The sequence below is a fragment of the Callospermophilus lateralis genome, chromosome 2 (assembly GCF_048772815.1).
Source record: "Callospermophilus lateralis isolate mCalLat2 chromosome 2, mCalLat2.hap1, whole genome shotgun sequence".
NCBI lineage: Eukaryota > Metazoa > Chordata > Mammalia > Rodentia > Sciuridae > Callospermophilus > Callospermophilus lateralis.
The window spans coordinates 10976983-10993013 of record NC_135306.1 but is presented as its reverse complement, the minus strand read 5'-3'; the positions used below and the strand labels follow the sequence as shown (position 1 = coordinate 10993013).

The 16031-nt window shown below is 42.4% G+C and overlaps 1 protein-coding gene and 1 pseudogene across 5 annotated transcripts in view; both read right to left on the bottom strand.

Annotated features, from left to right (window-relative positions):
* The window catches only part of Dennd1a (DENN domain containing 1A), a 530651-nt gene that overhangs the window by 194699 nt on the left and 319921 nt on the right, over positions 1–16031 (bottom strand). The gene's annotated exons all lie outside the window — the stretch shown is intronic.
* On the bottom strand, positions 2798–9186 carry LOC143392066 (adenylate kinase isoenzyme 6 pseudogene; annotated as a pseudogene).

Genomic DNA, 16031 nt, shown 5'->3' with positions numbered 1-16031 from the left:
ATTTCATTATTAATTTCCTATTGAGTGCACTATATGACTGTCCAGGTATGCACTGCCCAGGAGATCTGGTCAGCAAGGCTGGAACTGAAGGAGTCAACCTGTGTGCATACCAAGGCCCTGGCTGGGGTGGAGGTGGGGAATGTCTTTAACACCAGACCCAGACATATGATGGTGTGAAAGCCCATTTGCTAATGCTCTGGAAATGATCAATTTAAAAGTACAATTAATTCTTATCAAGACTCTGAAAAGTGGATGTTATTACCCTTATTGTTCATAACTCGAGGAAGATGAGTTCAGACAAATGAGGTAAATAAGTGGTAGAAGGTCGAATAGCACTGGCTACCTCCGTAGCCCACGTTCCCTGCACCACACTATCCACCTCCTTGTCGCCATACACCCTCAGTAAGATTGATCTCAGCCCTCATCCCTGGAGCCCTGGCACCCCTTTGCTTGCCTCCCCCCACTGGGCTCATCTGTAAAGCTTGCCACTGTGTGGCTAACAACCAGTGCCTAATGAAGTGATCCATGCTTGGTAAGTGCTGATATTGGCTGATATTTAAACTCCAGTCCCTAGAATAGCACTTGGTACCTAAATAAACATTCTGAGATTCTTCCTAGCAGGAGGGTGGAACCATGCTGGCCAGAAGCCTTCTAGGGTTGAAAAAATACTCCTGGGCAAGCCTTCCACTTAGGACCAGAGCCTCTAACTCCATCTGACTCCTCTGGGCCACTGGGGCCAGTTCACAAACCTATTGATCAACCTGAAAACATCTGCCAAGTCCTTACCACGTGCTGAGATCCACAGAGGATGGACAAGATCGCTAATCTGAGTTTATTCTCCCCACTAAACCTCAATATGCATATTAATTACTACCCTATTTATAGGCCAACAGCTGTCAACAAATGGTGAAGGGATTGATAATAATTCAATCACTGAATGTTGTATAGCACTTTTGTCTTACAAAGCATAATCCCTGTTTCATGGAGGAGAACATCAAGACTCAGAGAGCTGTCCACAGCTCCTTAGCTGCCCACTCTGCCAGCAACTCAGCAGGTTGAAGGCCTTGCACTGCACCAGCAGGAAGTTAAATAAACAGCATGGACAACCATTTTTTCCACTATGTCACATTTTGGAGCTCATGAAGGATCACCACACAGATGCTTTCATTTCCACCAGTGACCTGGGTAGTGAGATATCACCATTCCTATTTTCAAGATGAGAAACTGAGGCTCCAAGAAGTGCAACAGCTTGCCTAAGGCTGTGTGTCTAATTGGTTTCTTCATCTGAGAAGTTGGAAGAGCTATGACCTCTCCTTCTCTCACGTGTCCCTGGACTGTGTGAGAATTAGAGGTCAGGGACACACAGTGCAGAGCCACAGTACGGCTTATTATTTACCATTTAGCGGCTATTATTATTATTTAACACATACAATAGCTATAGACAGAAGAGCTGTAGTAGCATTGGCTTAAGGGCGGAAATGCTTCCGTTCTCTTGGTGGTAACTATTTGCTTCTCATTTTGAATGCTAAAGCACAGAAACTGAATCAGAGAGGCAGTTGAGGATGCCAGGCCTCGAGGACTAAATGGAGGCCCCTGTACCAAGAATCACCTATTTGCCTCATCTGACCTCCCAAACAGCCCCAAACAGAAGGGGGCAGGAGGCAATGACCACTGGAGAGAAGCAACAGGGGCTGAAAGGCCTTGTGAGTGGATGTTGATTCTGGACCAGAATCGGGTCTTGTTCCTCTGTCCCCAGAGGGGCCCCAGCAGCACAGACCAGCCCTTGTGGACTCTCCATGGCTAGGCTGGGGCAGGCTTTTGATTTCTTCCCACTCCTGGCTGGAGGACTTGCCGGCTAAGCTATGTGGAGTGTTTACTTTTCCAACAATGGCAGCAGGCTGAAGAAGAGGAAAAAACCTGGCCCTTTCTTCAGATTTAGCAGGCCAGGGTCCCCTTAGTAACCGAAATGCCCCTAGCACCAGGCTCCAGGCAGGAGCTACAGTGGCACAGTTTCCTCTTGTAGGACAATGCTGCCCTCTTGGTGGCAAAGCCTCTCCAAAGGGGCTGGCACGGGTTCAAGGGCGTTCCTGAAGCTCAGTGTTCCCAAGGAAAGAATCAGAGGCTGGTTTGGCCGGATGGTGCCCTGTCCCTGAAAGACTCAAGGCAACAAGGAGAATGAAGAAAGGCAAGAAAAACTCACACTGAGGCTGTGGAGTGGGAAGTGCTGGAGGAGAAGGAAGCTGGATGATTACTGGGTGCCAGCTCACTTCATCTTAACCATGCTGTGAGGGAGATACTACCATGTCCCTGGTAAAGGTGAAGAACTGGTAGCTCAGAGAGGCAAACAAACTGCCCAAAGCCCCATAGCCAGTGAGTGGCAGCAGAGCTTGCTTTAAGCATAGTCTTGACTCCAAAGTTTATCCCTCTCTGAAGAGATCCTAAATCCTCTGCTCAGGCTTCAGAATGAGTAGCTATGAGGTGCTTACAGTTATATGAATGCTCTCGGGATCTGTTTTCTCTTCTGCAAAATCAGGCCTGCCTTTTTTTTTTTTTTTCCAACTCCTTTGGTCATATTTATTATTTAGTAACTAAAGCATTAAATGACAATTTTTACTTTTAATATTATATTCATATTAGACATTGTTTAGCTTTCATGTGGAGAAAAAGAGACCCAGGCACAAACCTTTACATTATGCACCTGCTAGGCCTGCAACATGATTTTAATAATATTATTTAATAATAATTTTAATAATATGTGGACAATTTCTATGAAGTGAGTAGAAAGGTGTCAATAAGAGTGACTGTAAAGTGGCCAGTCAAGTGTTATGATCTTTGACCCACTGCTCAATCCATTTCAGGATGTGATTTATATTATCTTCTAGATCTTCTGGTTTATTGCTGGACAGTTGATGCACAATTTCTTCTTTGTAGGATGCTATGGCTTCTTCATAAAGAACTTGAAAAATCTCACACTGAATGTTATCTTTTAATTTCTTCTCACCATAACCCCTTGTTTCAAGTCTTTTGTACAATACACTGTTATCTGTTCTCAACACAAAAACTATGTGAAACCAACGTTCAGGGAAGAAATCACAACCATGGTAATCAACAATAGTTCCACCTTCTCTCATTTGGTTTTTTAACTCATCAACTACTCTATCTTCATCTAAAATGGGACAATCATACTCTTCATCATAGCCATTATATAACTGCCCTTCTTGAGCTAAATCACCCACATTAATGTATTTCAGTCCTGATCTTGAGGCAAGTTCTTTGCCTAGTGTAGTTTTTCCAACCCCTGGAGTACCCGGTCTGGAACACTTGCAGTTCAGAGCAAAGGCCAACCTTGCCTGCCCCGCCACCCAGCCCCTTCCCGGCTGCGCGCGCTAACCGGTGAGCAGAATGTTCGGTAACAACATAGTCCTCCACAGCAACCACACAAGCGCCGAGGCTCACGCGCTCAGCGCACTAGCAGGCCTGCCTTTTGTATCTGAAACATCATACATACCTACTACAAAAAATGGGAAAGGTGTGCTGGGTGCTGTGGTGTAAACCTGCAGTCCCAGTTTCTCAAGAGGCCAAGGCAGGAGAAACACAAGTTCAAGGCCAGCATGGGCAACTTAGTGAGACCCTATCTCAAAAAACAACTTTAAAAAGGACTGGGCATGTAGCTCAGTGGTAGAGTGCTTTATGTAGCACTTGCTAGGCCCAGTACTGCAAATTAAAAGAAGGCTGGAAGAAGGAGGGGTGTGAGGGGAGGGAAAGAAGATTTCAAAGAAAATTACCATTACCTTAGACCCTTCAATCGGATAACATATTTTGGTGTATTTCCTTCCATGCTCCTCCCTCCTTACTTTTAAAAACATAGTTGAAATCGTTCTTATTGCTCCTTTCTGATTTTCTCACTGATTGCAGTATAAGCAATGCTTCACTCCATTCAAAGCTTTGTGAAGATCATTACTAATTGCTACAGGGGGCTCCACTGCATGAAGACAAACTCAGCCAAGTCCCTTTGGTTGAATGTTATTTTCAGCTTTAAAGAAATTATTCTATATAATATTGTCATGAAATCTGTAGGATAAAGCTTTGTACTTCAGGATGGATTCCTAGAAGTGGAATTTAGTTTCCACTTCTTAAAAAGTGTCCCTCTCAAATTTGTCTTTGAGAGAGATATCTTTACTTCCAATTATTTTAAAGTCATTTTATCCACAGCTTGTGTTTCCTACTCTAAGTGAAGAAAAATCAGCAAAGACACGAGCAGATGTCAAAATAGTCCTCCAAAAATCCTACCCAATTAAAACACTTACTAGTACCGCAGCACACCGAGACAGCTCTCCGGTAGCTTGTCCCACCAACACATTCCCTCTCTTTTTAGTTACAACATATGCCAAAGCTCCTGCCAGCTGCAAACCCTTCCCCCACCAGGCTCTATAAGCTTTTTCTCAGAATGAAGGGGGAAAAAAAAAAAAAAGAAAAAAAAAAAAAAACCACACTGACATGCACACCGGCTCTCCAAATGGCATTTCTTACACAGAGAAACGCAAAAATGGCATCTTCCCATCAATATTGTTAATCAAAAATGTCTTTCCCTATAAGATTTGTCACATAGTCTTAACTTGACCCCTATTTTGGGGGCCAGGGAAGGGGAAACGCATAGTAAGAGAGGTGCTTAGGGGCAATTGAGAGGACAGGACATTGGCTATAACTTAGGTCGTCACCTCTGGTTTGCCCTTACCCAGTGGGTAGCCTCACTCAATATATTCAACCTCACACACATTTCAGGTTTTCAATCCATGATATGGGGATCAATTATAGACCCTGTCTCACAGGATGGTTGTGAGGTTTATAGAAGCGAATGTGAGTCCCAGAACATCCATAACAGGTACTCAATGAACAGCAGCTCCTTCCCTGCCTGCCTCTTCTTCTCTGATGGTCCCTAGAGCTCAGCTGTGGCTCACCTCACTTTGGAGAACCTGAGGGAGCAGAGAGCTTTCCACAGCCTGGGTTCCCTGGCTGTTACTCACAGATCTGAACAACTTGCGTGCCTAGAGTGAATCTGATTGAGTATTTGGTTCCTTTCATAATCTCTGGGCTTCTTGGGAATGTATAGAGATACATTCAGTGGCTACCCCAATATTTGGCTTGGGTGGAAGCAATGAATGAATGAATGAATGAGAGGGAGTAGAACTAGACGAGAACAACATAGACCCAGAAGCCAGTTCATCTGAATTCTAATTAATCTCCACCCCTCACCAGCAATACAAACCTGGGCAACTCACTTAATCTTACCATGCCTCAGTTTCCTCATCTGCCAACTGTGGATAACAGAACTTACCTTATGGGTTAACATTTTTTAAATACTTAGAAAAGTGCCTGGCACATGAGAAGTGCAAAATTAGTGTCTGCTAAAAGAAATGACCTTTTTGGGTAATAGGAATATTCTATGTATTTACTGTGATGGTAGTTTCATGGAGGATTATAGATGACTCTGCCTATTCATTTGCTCATACACTTGAAATGAATGTTCTATTATGCATAAATTACACCTCAATGAAGTTGATAAACACATTATTACCATGTCCAGAACACAGAACAAAAATCACAACAGTCCTGAAAAGATAAGAGTGCATGGATGATGGTGAATGAGTGCTACAACAAGGCAACTCTCCCCGGGGACATCCCCCAAAATGCATATGATTTGTGGACGTGTTCGGCTCCCTGCCCACTTTCTTGTCTTGCTCAGGATTGTTAAAAAACTGTTTTCATTTTATACCCTCTAAGGATAAACCTAAAAATCCAATGTCTCTAGATTTTCTGATATACTTTCCTACACAAGGTGGGGTCTGTATGAAGATCACTCTACTTTTGGTGTCCCCTAAAGCTAAGATGATTTTATACAGCCTTACTTTTAGAGTTGATTGTGTGAAAACAATGATGTTTCTGCCCTCAAACATTAAAAAAACACTGACTACACTCATTTAAATCATGCCAGCCTGAACATAGATGACTCTGCCTATCCAGGGAAGGGATTAAATAGCTAGTGACAAAAAAGCAGGACTCCAATCCAGGCCATAGAACTAGGGGCAAGCGTTGGCCCTGGCAATTTGATGGTTCTAAGAGTGTTCAGGCACTTACCTGGTTGGGAAGCCAGGTGGGACACTGTCCAGCATGTGCAAAGCCCTAGGTTCCACCTGCAGCACTGCTCTTGCCTCCCTTTTTTGGCCTGCTCCAATAGACTGTGCTGAGGGTTTGGGGGTCAGTTAGGTGACACTCATGGTATAAAAGAACCAGAATCCAGTGAACTTTTTCTATGGCCTTATACTAGGACAAAGTCATATCCTATTTGTCCCCAGTGCCCAGCACAGAGCCTGACGTGAGCCTCATGCTCATTAGCTGGAGAATGAATGAAATGACAGTCTGGATCCCTTCCACTGGGAGGCCAGCCTTACAGCAGATGTCAACTTAAGCCCAGACGGTCAATGTAAGCCCAACGTAAGCAAATTGAAGTCTGTTCAAGGAAGTGTGAGGGGAATAACAATAATGATGGCAATGATAACAATTATGTAAAATTATCATGATTAATTACTGTAGAATTAATTCACAGTGGACACAGAAAGTAAGACAGGCATTCACATGGTGATTAAGACTATGGGTTCTGTAAGGAAGCCACCAGATTCAAGCCTTGGCCTCTGCACTGTGTAACCTCCAGCAAGTTATTTCCTTCTGAGCCTCAGGTTTCTTATCTATGAAATGGGGATAGTGCTGCACAGTTGTGAGGATTTAGTCGGGTGATATGTATAAGGAATTTATACAATACCTGACTGTACTAATGATCAATAAATGTGGGGCAATTGAAAGCAAGTTACCACATTTGCAATTTGATGGTTATGTCAATAAAGGGAATAGAGTTCTGAGATAAAGGATTCAAACAACTGACTTTCAAAGCAAAGCTGGAAGCTAAAGAGACTGTCCTTTTATAATTTTTGCTATTAAAATGTAGATTACCATCAACCTATTGCTCTTTTCCTGGTATGTCTCACATGAGCACATTCTCTGAAATCCTGCTGCCTGAGTCTGTAGCTCAGTGGCAGAGTGCTTGTCTAGAATGTGCGAGGCACTGGATTCCACCCAGCACTGGGGCAAAAAGCATCAAAGTTCCTCCCCCTGTGAGTGCACAACTGATATGGGTCTTGGTGCTATGTTCAATGTACTCTCAAGTATGATTTTGGCAGCATTTTAAAAAAAAAAAAAAGGCAGGTGTGAAGTTGCTATCAAACCAAAAGCTACATCTTAATAGTTTATATTTAAACTGAATGATAACTGCTGAGTTTCATGTAGTTGCTTTTTCTGCAAAGTGTGCTCCTATGGTCACAGAACAGTCCAAGCCACAGCTGAATTTGCAGGGGACCTGCACATGCCAGGAATTGTGTTCCATGCTCTGCATTCATCTCTTACTGACAGCTAATGGCAACAAAATAATAGCCACCAGTCACTGTGCTCTTTCCACAGCCCCACTATTAACATAGCAGTTATCCTAATTCTCACAGCACCCCTGTAGAGAAAGAGGGATACCAAGAGTTAGGAAGGTAACAACCTGTCAAAAGTCATGTGGCTAAGAAGCAGTGGCACTAAGTACTGACTCAGCTGGACAGCAAGGCCTCTGTACTTCCCAATGCATCACCTTATTTGCTTATGTGCTATTTCAATCTGCAGATATAACATACAGATGAATCAAGGCCTGTAGTACTTTGATGCCTGACCGACTCTTTACAATTCCTAAGGAAGAGAGGGTTTCCTTTTAAAAATCATACCCATTTGATGGATGAGAAAACGGAGGCTAAAGAAATCAAATAATTTGCCCAGGCTGTTAGACCATGTCAGAGAAAGAATTTGAATCTGGTTCCACGAGCCAGTGTTCCTTCTACTCTACAATACATGTGAAATGTGCTCAAATGCATGCGCATACATATGAGCACATAACAAAGAACAGCTTGGGGAGCTGGTGGCCTCCTAGAAGGAAAGAGAAATGAAAAGGAAAATGAAGAAAATGGGAAGAGGAAAGGCAAACATTCAGGACTCTAAACTCTTTATTCCCTCCTGAAATCTAGGGTACGTACAGATAAAGAGTGACATTTTCCTTCCCTTCCTCAGGCCCTAAAGGTCACTGAGCTGCCAAGAAGTTGATAAACGTAGTGGCTTTTCTTTGGAGCCAGGAGTCACTGATTTGCTCCTTCCTGCCCCACAAAATTAAAATCTAAGCCCAATAGTTCAGAGGAGCCCTGAAAACACCATGGAATTTCCTAGTGTGCTTTAAACAGAAACAGAAGCTTGGCAGGGAGGGAAACGGGGTAAATGCCTCCCAGGCCAGGCTGTATCCACTCCTCACAAGGTAATAAGCACTGATACTCATTAACACGTCTAGAGATTGCCAAGCCAGGTCAGCAAAGGGCCTTTTTCTCTGAAAAACTCCTTTCTTGGCAGCCACCCCCAGGTGTTCATTCACTCAACATTTGGTCACTCATGTATGGATCAGCCATTTCCATTTAATTTAGTCTGGGTCTTAAAGATACAGGGATGATTCAACCATGATCTTTGAACCTCAGGGGTTCCCAGCCTCCTTGTGGATAGGGCATGGATACATCTGAGGATGGGGACAGTCATAGGTAGTAGAAAAGACCTGACCCCAGGAGAGCAAGCATCTCCATGCACACAGAGCTTGTCTGATTCCCTCCTCTGGATGGTCTTGGGCCCAGGGACAGAAGGTCCCAAGGTTTGTGTCCTGGCTTTTCATTTGAGAACTAGGCAGCAGTAAAGGCAAGGATCTTAGCTGCCATGTGAATCAGTTTCCCTCTCTGTGGACCAGAGGTCATAATCCTTACCTCCAGGACTACTGATGGACTGGCAGAGACACTGGAGCACCTGTTCCCTCTAGATGTGGCCACTGGGTAGGGGCTCCCTCAATGCCAGGCCTCCCTCTATGATTTGGATTCCTCCACTTCTCCCAGCAGTCCATTCTACAAGTCAACCCAACACAGCCCCTCCATCTGCCCAGGGCAGAGGACATGCCTGCTTGTGCCTCTGATTCTGCCAGGATTTTGCCTCAAACTACATTTGCCTACCTACTGCTGGAAACGCAGTGTCCCCACATGTAAAAGAAGATGTAGAAGGTGTCATCCTTTTCCTCATTGTTGCGAAGCACAAATGAGGAACCAGTAGGCAGAGCCCTTAGTGAGACATGAAGCACGGTCCAGACGTAGCTCACCATAACTGTCTCCAGCCCACTACATCATCTGCTCTTCAAGAAAACCTTCCCACTACATTTGCTCCCATGATGAAGGCCATCTCTGAGTCCTAAGCCAAGTACAACAGACAACAGATATGACAGCCCTCAATTAAAACCTGCTCAGAGATATTTCTTCTCATTTCATATGTGACATCATTTTCCCCTTAAAATAACTGCTTTAACCCACTATTTTCACATTTGTGCCGTAACACCACTGTAGAGTTTTAAAACTATCACATTTTAAAATATATTATTTAAAAATAACTTCAAAGCAACCTCAAGGAATAGGCATCATTATTCATATTTTACAGAAGAACAAAATGAAGCTGGAAGAGGCGAAGTAGTAACTTACTCCAGGTCCTAGGGTGAAAACAGCTATGATTTGCATCTAGGACTCTTCTCCTTTTCTGTGTAGCAGCACAGAGCTGGTGCTGAGCACATACTAAGGACAGCAGCCATGTCACATATTTCTCTTATCACCTCCATGGAGATATATAGAGTGCTTAATATGAGATAGCAAGCAGACCCCAAAGTAGGCTGGTATAATGCTTTTTGTTTGTATATACTAAAACACTTCATACAATAACTGGGCATGAGTCCTGGTTCTACTAATTGTTAGCTGTGTGATTTTGGATAAGCCACCTCTCTGTGCCTAAATTTCATCATCTATAAAATAGAGCTACCGCTACCACAGCACAGACTTTTTTGTGAAAATTAAATGAGTGCAATGTGTCTGGCAGTGGTTCAAAATAGTATCCATCCAATTTGAAAACAATAAGACTTGAATTTAAGAGCTTCACTGAGAGTGTAAGGGGATGCAGATTCCTTAGTCCCAAAATGGTTTGGGGTCACCCTATCATAAAAATGGGGCCTCCCACCTCCTACACAACTGCCACTTGCCATGATTCATCTATCACTAAGCACAGCAAACCCCAACTCCCATCTCCACCTGCCTTTTATTTGAAATGTCAATTTTTAAAGAGTGGAGAGGTTGGAGACCCAATTTAACAAGCACACTGAAACATTGTTTATTGCCTCCATAAACATGGCTTAGTGAGAATTACGGACTTAATCAGAGTGAACTTATCTCCCGGTGAAAAGGAACACTTTAAATTTCAGAAATGGCACCTTCACTGTGAAAATCTCTTAACTTTTCAAACAAACTACAGGGGGTCTTAAACATATGGGCAGTAAAGGGGCAGCCATTACTGTGATTTGTCTTGCCCAGGAGCCAAGGGGCCCTAAAGGTCCATAACAACCTTAAGATCTAGTAGAAATATTTGGAAAATCATATTCAGGAGACATATCTCTAAAAACACCCAAAAGATCTGCCAAGTGAGAAGAAAGACCCGTCTGGATGCTGGGGGCTTCCCAGAAGATAGAACCCCCAGTCATTAGAAGTGGGGCTGTTTAATAAGCGGCAGCATGGGCACAGCTCGCCTCTCCTACTGTGAGTAGGAGGAAGCATTTAGCAAGAGGGAAAATGTTGGTAACTTGCTTTTCATAGGAGAGGTGCTCTGGAAATCCAAATGGCTGCTAGATAGTTTGTGTAGAGTTGTTTCTTCTTCTTTTTTAATTCCTGAGGATAAGGTCCTGTGGATCTCAAATTCCTAACTGGGGTTTCATCAGGGCTGCTCTGATCATAAGACGTCCCCATCTTGTGCAGAATGTATCAGCCTGGCAGCCAGAGGCAGGAAAGGCAGCAGATATAAAATTTTATTATTCCAATGCCCCAGTAGCAGCCAGGAGGCCTTAATGAAATTGCCAAGATTTACAATCTGAGGCAGCGATTGCACAGACAGATATGGTTAAGGGAGCTGTGCCCTCTGACCTTTCAACCCTTTGATCCTCACACAGCAGGTGGCCTGGAGCCCCCTCCTGGGCATCTTCCCTCTCTGCCCAACCTTGATGTGCAATAATCCTGACTCTACACAGGTGATGCTCACAGTGTTGATCATCCCCAGCTGCTGCTAATGGAATGGCCAAAGTCACTTGCATCAAGAGTCTTAGTGTCCAAATCATGCCCAAAGGAGGCTCAATGAACCGGCCCATGAGTCCAGTTGGTCAGCAATGAAGAATGATGTCATTACCAAAAAACATCCTTATAAATGAACTCTGGTCTCCTCCAATTTATACTTTGAATTAAAAAAAAAATCACCTTCAAAAACTCGATCGTAAATCTAACAAAAACAACAAAAAAAATCAACCCCTAAATCCTAAATGTATCTCTCAGAACTTCCCCAAAACCATGTGCAGCAAATTTATACCAACGAAAATCAAAACAATTTTTGGAAACCTAAAATTGACTGTTTTCAGTTCCATGAAATTTCATTTAAAAAACCCCATATGCCAAAATGTCCAAATTCTCTTATTTTTAAAAATTGGGACGACTTCCAAAAATCATAGCTATCTTTTTCTTTCTTTCTTTCTTTTTTTTCCTTCCTCTTCTAAAGCTAGGGATGGGTAATGTGCATATGTACTTATCAAGCTTCATAATTTAACCCATTCTGTCAGTACAAAATATTTGCAGTCAAATGCTGAAGAGAGGATATAAATTTATTGCCACTGACTCGTTCAAAACAATTAACTCCTAGGTCCCAAGGTTTAACAGATATTTGGCTAAGGAAGTATTTAGGAGTCTAGGCAACACCAATCTACACCTTTTAGCTTTTGTTCGATACTGCATTTATGGAGGAAAAAAAGGGCACATAAACCACTCTATGGGATGCCGGTAACTTCCACCCACAAACAAAACTTTAATGGCACTGTTGATGATACTTAAGAAAGGCCTTAAGCCAATGACTATGTTTCTCTACAAACATAGGATGGTGGCCCCAAGTTTTATCTGCAAAGGCCTGAGTTTTCTTGGATCATGAATGTTTGAATCCATGGGCAAAGAAAAAACCTATTCCTTTTGTAGTCTAAAGGGCATAAATCTTAATGTTCAACTTTAAAAATCATTTTGAAGGCAGCTGAGAATCAAATAATATGGAAAAAGAGGTTTATTTGCTCCATTTTAAATTATGATTTTCTGTATAGATGTTTAACTTTGTATAGCAAGTGATTTATGGAGAAATCAGGTTAGCAGGAATAAAAAAGGTATAGATTACACCACAGTTTGACTACTTTGTACAAATTACTATTATGCTATCTTCTTGAGGAGCCTATTGGAAATCTTTTGTACATAACAACATCCAGCACTGAGGACCTACTAATGTGCATGGCACTTTGGCCATATTCTTTCTGTTACCCCTTTAGGTAGGTGCCCATTTTGCTGATGGGGATGTAAAGCACATACCCGTTGACTGTCAGAGACAAATGGTAGAGCTTTGATTCAAACTTAGGCTCACTGCCTCCTCCAAAAACCCATGGTCCATCCTCATTCTTCTCAACAAAGACAAAACATAAATACAATAAACAAGATGCAGTAATTTGTGCAGAAAAGCCGGATTTCAGCTTGCTTACACATTGCCCTGGCCCGTTTAAAGGCCTTCAGAATCAATTATTTTAGGTCATTAAGAGGAAGTTTAATTTGGTTGACAAACACACCCCTACTGTGGTGACCTTGCATATCAACAGCAAATGCCTGATGCTCACAAACCAGTACCCTGAGTCACTGAGCATGGTGTTAAATAAAACCACATGTGCCCAGATCTGAAGTGGGATTTGCCTGGGCCAAGGGCACCCCTCTTCAATCATCACTGTCGGTCTCTGAGGTCCTACAAAAGCCCCGCCTCAGTCACTTGCAAGGAGTTTTCTATGAAAAGAAGTCACCAGCCCCATGTGGCTGAACTCAGTTAAAAGTGCCTTTAAGTGAATGTTAATTTAGAAAAAATCAGTCATTATAAAATAAAAATGGAGGCTGAAAAGAGGGCAAAGGCAAACTTAGATGTGTCTTTTAGCTCTTTTTGAAGTATTCCAATTCTATGTCCATATAATGTTGTTAATAACTTTCATTTGTTTGGTGCCTACCATGTGATGGGCACCAATCTGGGATTTGTATTTTTTCCCTTGTTCATCACTAAAAACTCTTATGAACTTAGGACTCTACCCATACTACACTTGAGGAATGAGGCACCTTAACAAACCCACCTGTAAGACAGGGGCACCTTCACCAAGGTGGTGTCCTTGATGCTGAAATGCTGTGCATTTTAGCAGCCCTCACTCAATGACCAAAACATTATTTGTGTTTCCAACAGGCATCTCTGAAGAGGCTAATGAAAGAGCAGTTTTGTGTACAGCAGACAAACCGTGTGACAGAGTAACTATCACTTTTCCACTGCTAAACTTGTCCTTCCTTTAAACAAAGGAGCTGATTTGAAGGGACATATCATGTTGAGCTACAATCTGAACCCAGGCCCACAGGACTCCAGGGCAAGGGCTCTTTCCACTCTTCCACAGGCCTCAGGAAGGCTACTTCTTACCTAGCAGGAATTTGATTCATTTAAGCATTAATGGGTAAAAATTTATAAATTTCAAGGTTTTTTTAAAAGTCATTTTAACAGTGTTAAATGGGACTTTCATATAATGATGGCCAAATAATAAAAAGAAAAATGGGAACCAAGAACATCATTGATGCTCTCATTTCCCTGGGATTCTCCTGACAATGACTCAGTTTTTCTAGTGTGATTGAGGGTTTGCCTGTCCCACAAGAGAACATACCACCATGACCAACGAGACTGAAGCAGTAGATGCTTAACTGAGCCCTAAGTACTTGTTGGGTTTAAAACTGTTTTATGTTAATTAATCTCAACTTTACAATTACGTGACATTTTGGAATCACACTCATTTTAAAAGAAGATGCCAATGCAAAGAGGAGGGAGCTTCGAGGGGGAACCCATTAACCTTCTCCTAGGCCTGAGGTGACCAGAGCCTGCTACACTGCGCTCTGCAATCTCCAGATGTGATGAGAGTGCCAATGGTATGCAGCATGCTAAGGAAACGCCAGGAAAACCAACTATCATCCAATTCCTTCTCTCTTTACAGAACAATCTCCAGGGATTCATCAACTCAAACTTTGCCTCATATTTTTTACTACTAATTATGATAATAAATATTCGATATGACATTTGAAAGAAGCTCTTCATATTCACTGTACCAGTTAATTCTCACAACTCTTTTTAGATGTATAACATCATCTTAATTTTACAGATGAGAGAAGGGAGATGCTAGGGAACCAGGCTCCAGGCGCTAGTGTCATCAGAACTTGTCTTTAGAGGACTATGGGGCTGCACTCCTTTTCCCTCCCCTCAATCCCCAGCACAAAACACTGAGAAGTAGTAGTTCTGGCACAGGTGGGGGCCTCTGCCAAGTACTGGGGTTGGGACAGCCATAATCCACACAGTTTCAGGGTGCACAGAGCAGGGGGACTCTGGGGGGCTGATAGACCCTTCATAGTGGAGGGACTGGATGTAAAAGATCTTACCTCTCAGAGCCTCAGCTTTCCCATCTATAAGTGTGGATAGCTCCTGTATTGCAGAGAGTAAGCAATCAGTGCTCCCAAGTGAAAGCAGCAAAGCCTCCAGCACAGTGTGTGGCATAAGCAAGGACTCAGAAGGTGTCAAACTCTTCCCTTTCTCAAAGTCCTCCCCACAGACTTATGACTACAACCACTAGGTGGGATTTTTTTCATGCAAACATCATCTTGCTTATAAAGCAGGAATATGAATTACTGGGCCCCACCAAATAAATCTCACATTGAATTTCTCTATTCTTGTGAGGACACACAAATCACCATTTCTAGCCGAATATGATTATGGCTCAGAGTTTTGCATTAGCTGAGCATTAACAATGCAAACTACACCTTACTTCTGTCTACACATGGGGTCCTGTGAAGCATCAAAGTGATATAGCGGTAAACAAGAAATACTCTTCACTCACTATGAAACTGTTTAAATATATATATATATATATATATATATATATATATATATATATATTTTTTTTTTTAAAAAGGGACAAAGGATTAAAGACTTTCTATGGCAAGGGGATAAAAAGAAAATAGTTAAAATAGTACAAACTCAATTGACAGAAATTCAGGTTCTCTGAAACACAAAGAAAAAATCCTATTATTTTGTGTAAAAGCCCCATATTCAAACTAGGAGCCCTACTGTGGACACACATAAATGTGGCCTCTGCATTCCAGCAACCAATCTGAGCTTTGATTAGACACTTGGATCCAATTCTTAGAACAGAGGATTAGTGCTACTGATCACTCCAAGCACTTGGTCTACTTGCAAAATCAGGCTTTTGGGGGCTGATGTCTAAATCTTCCTAGAGAAATGATGGTGAGGAAGAGACAGGGAGGAATGCTGGGAGCCTGACCTCCCTGAGCATCCATCGCACACCTCTTGCAATTGCACTGGTGGGGACAGCTACCCAGGGGCCTGCAATTCGGTATGTGGGTCCCACTCACCCTGTTCCCACTATCTGCAATAACCACTTAGTGTATCATCTAAATTTATACCCTCAAACTGGGCTACAGAAAGAATATCTGATGCATAAATGTACTGAAAACAGGAGAAGACAACTCTAGTAAAAGTGGTGCTTAAAAACCTCAAAGAAAACCATCACTACAAACACCTCACCACAGTTTGGTGGCAAAGGAACCATTCAGAAGCTTGGGTTGGGGATGCTAACACATCTGAATTTTATATACATGGTTTTGGTGTGTAATTTCCTTAAGAATTACCTTGATCTTTACAAATATCCATTTACTTTATTAACATGGTTAAGCAGTTTCCAAGCA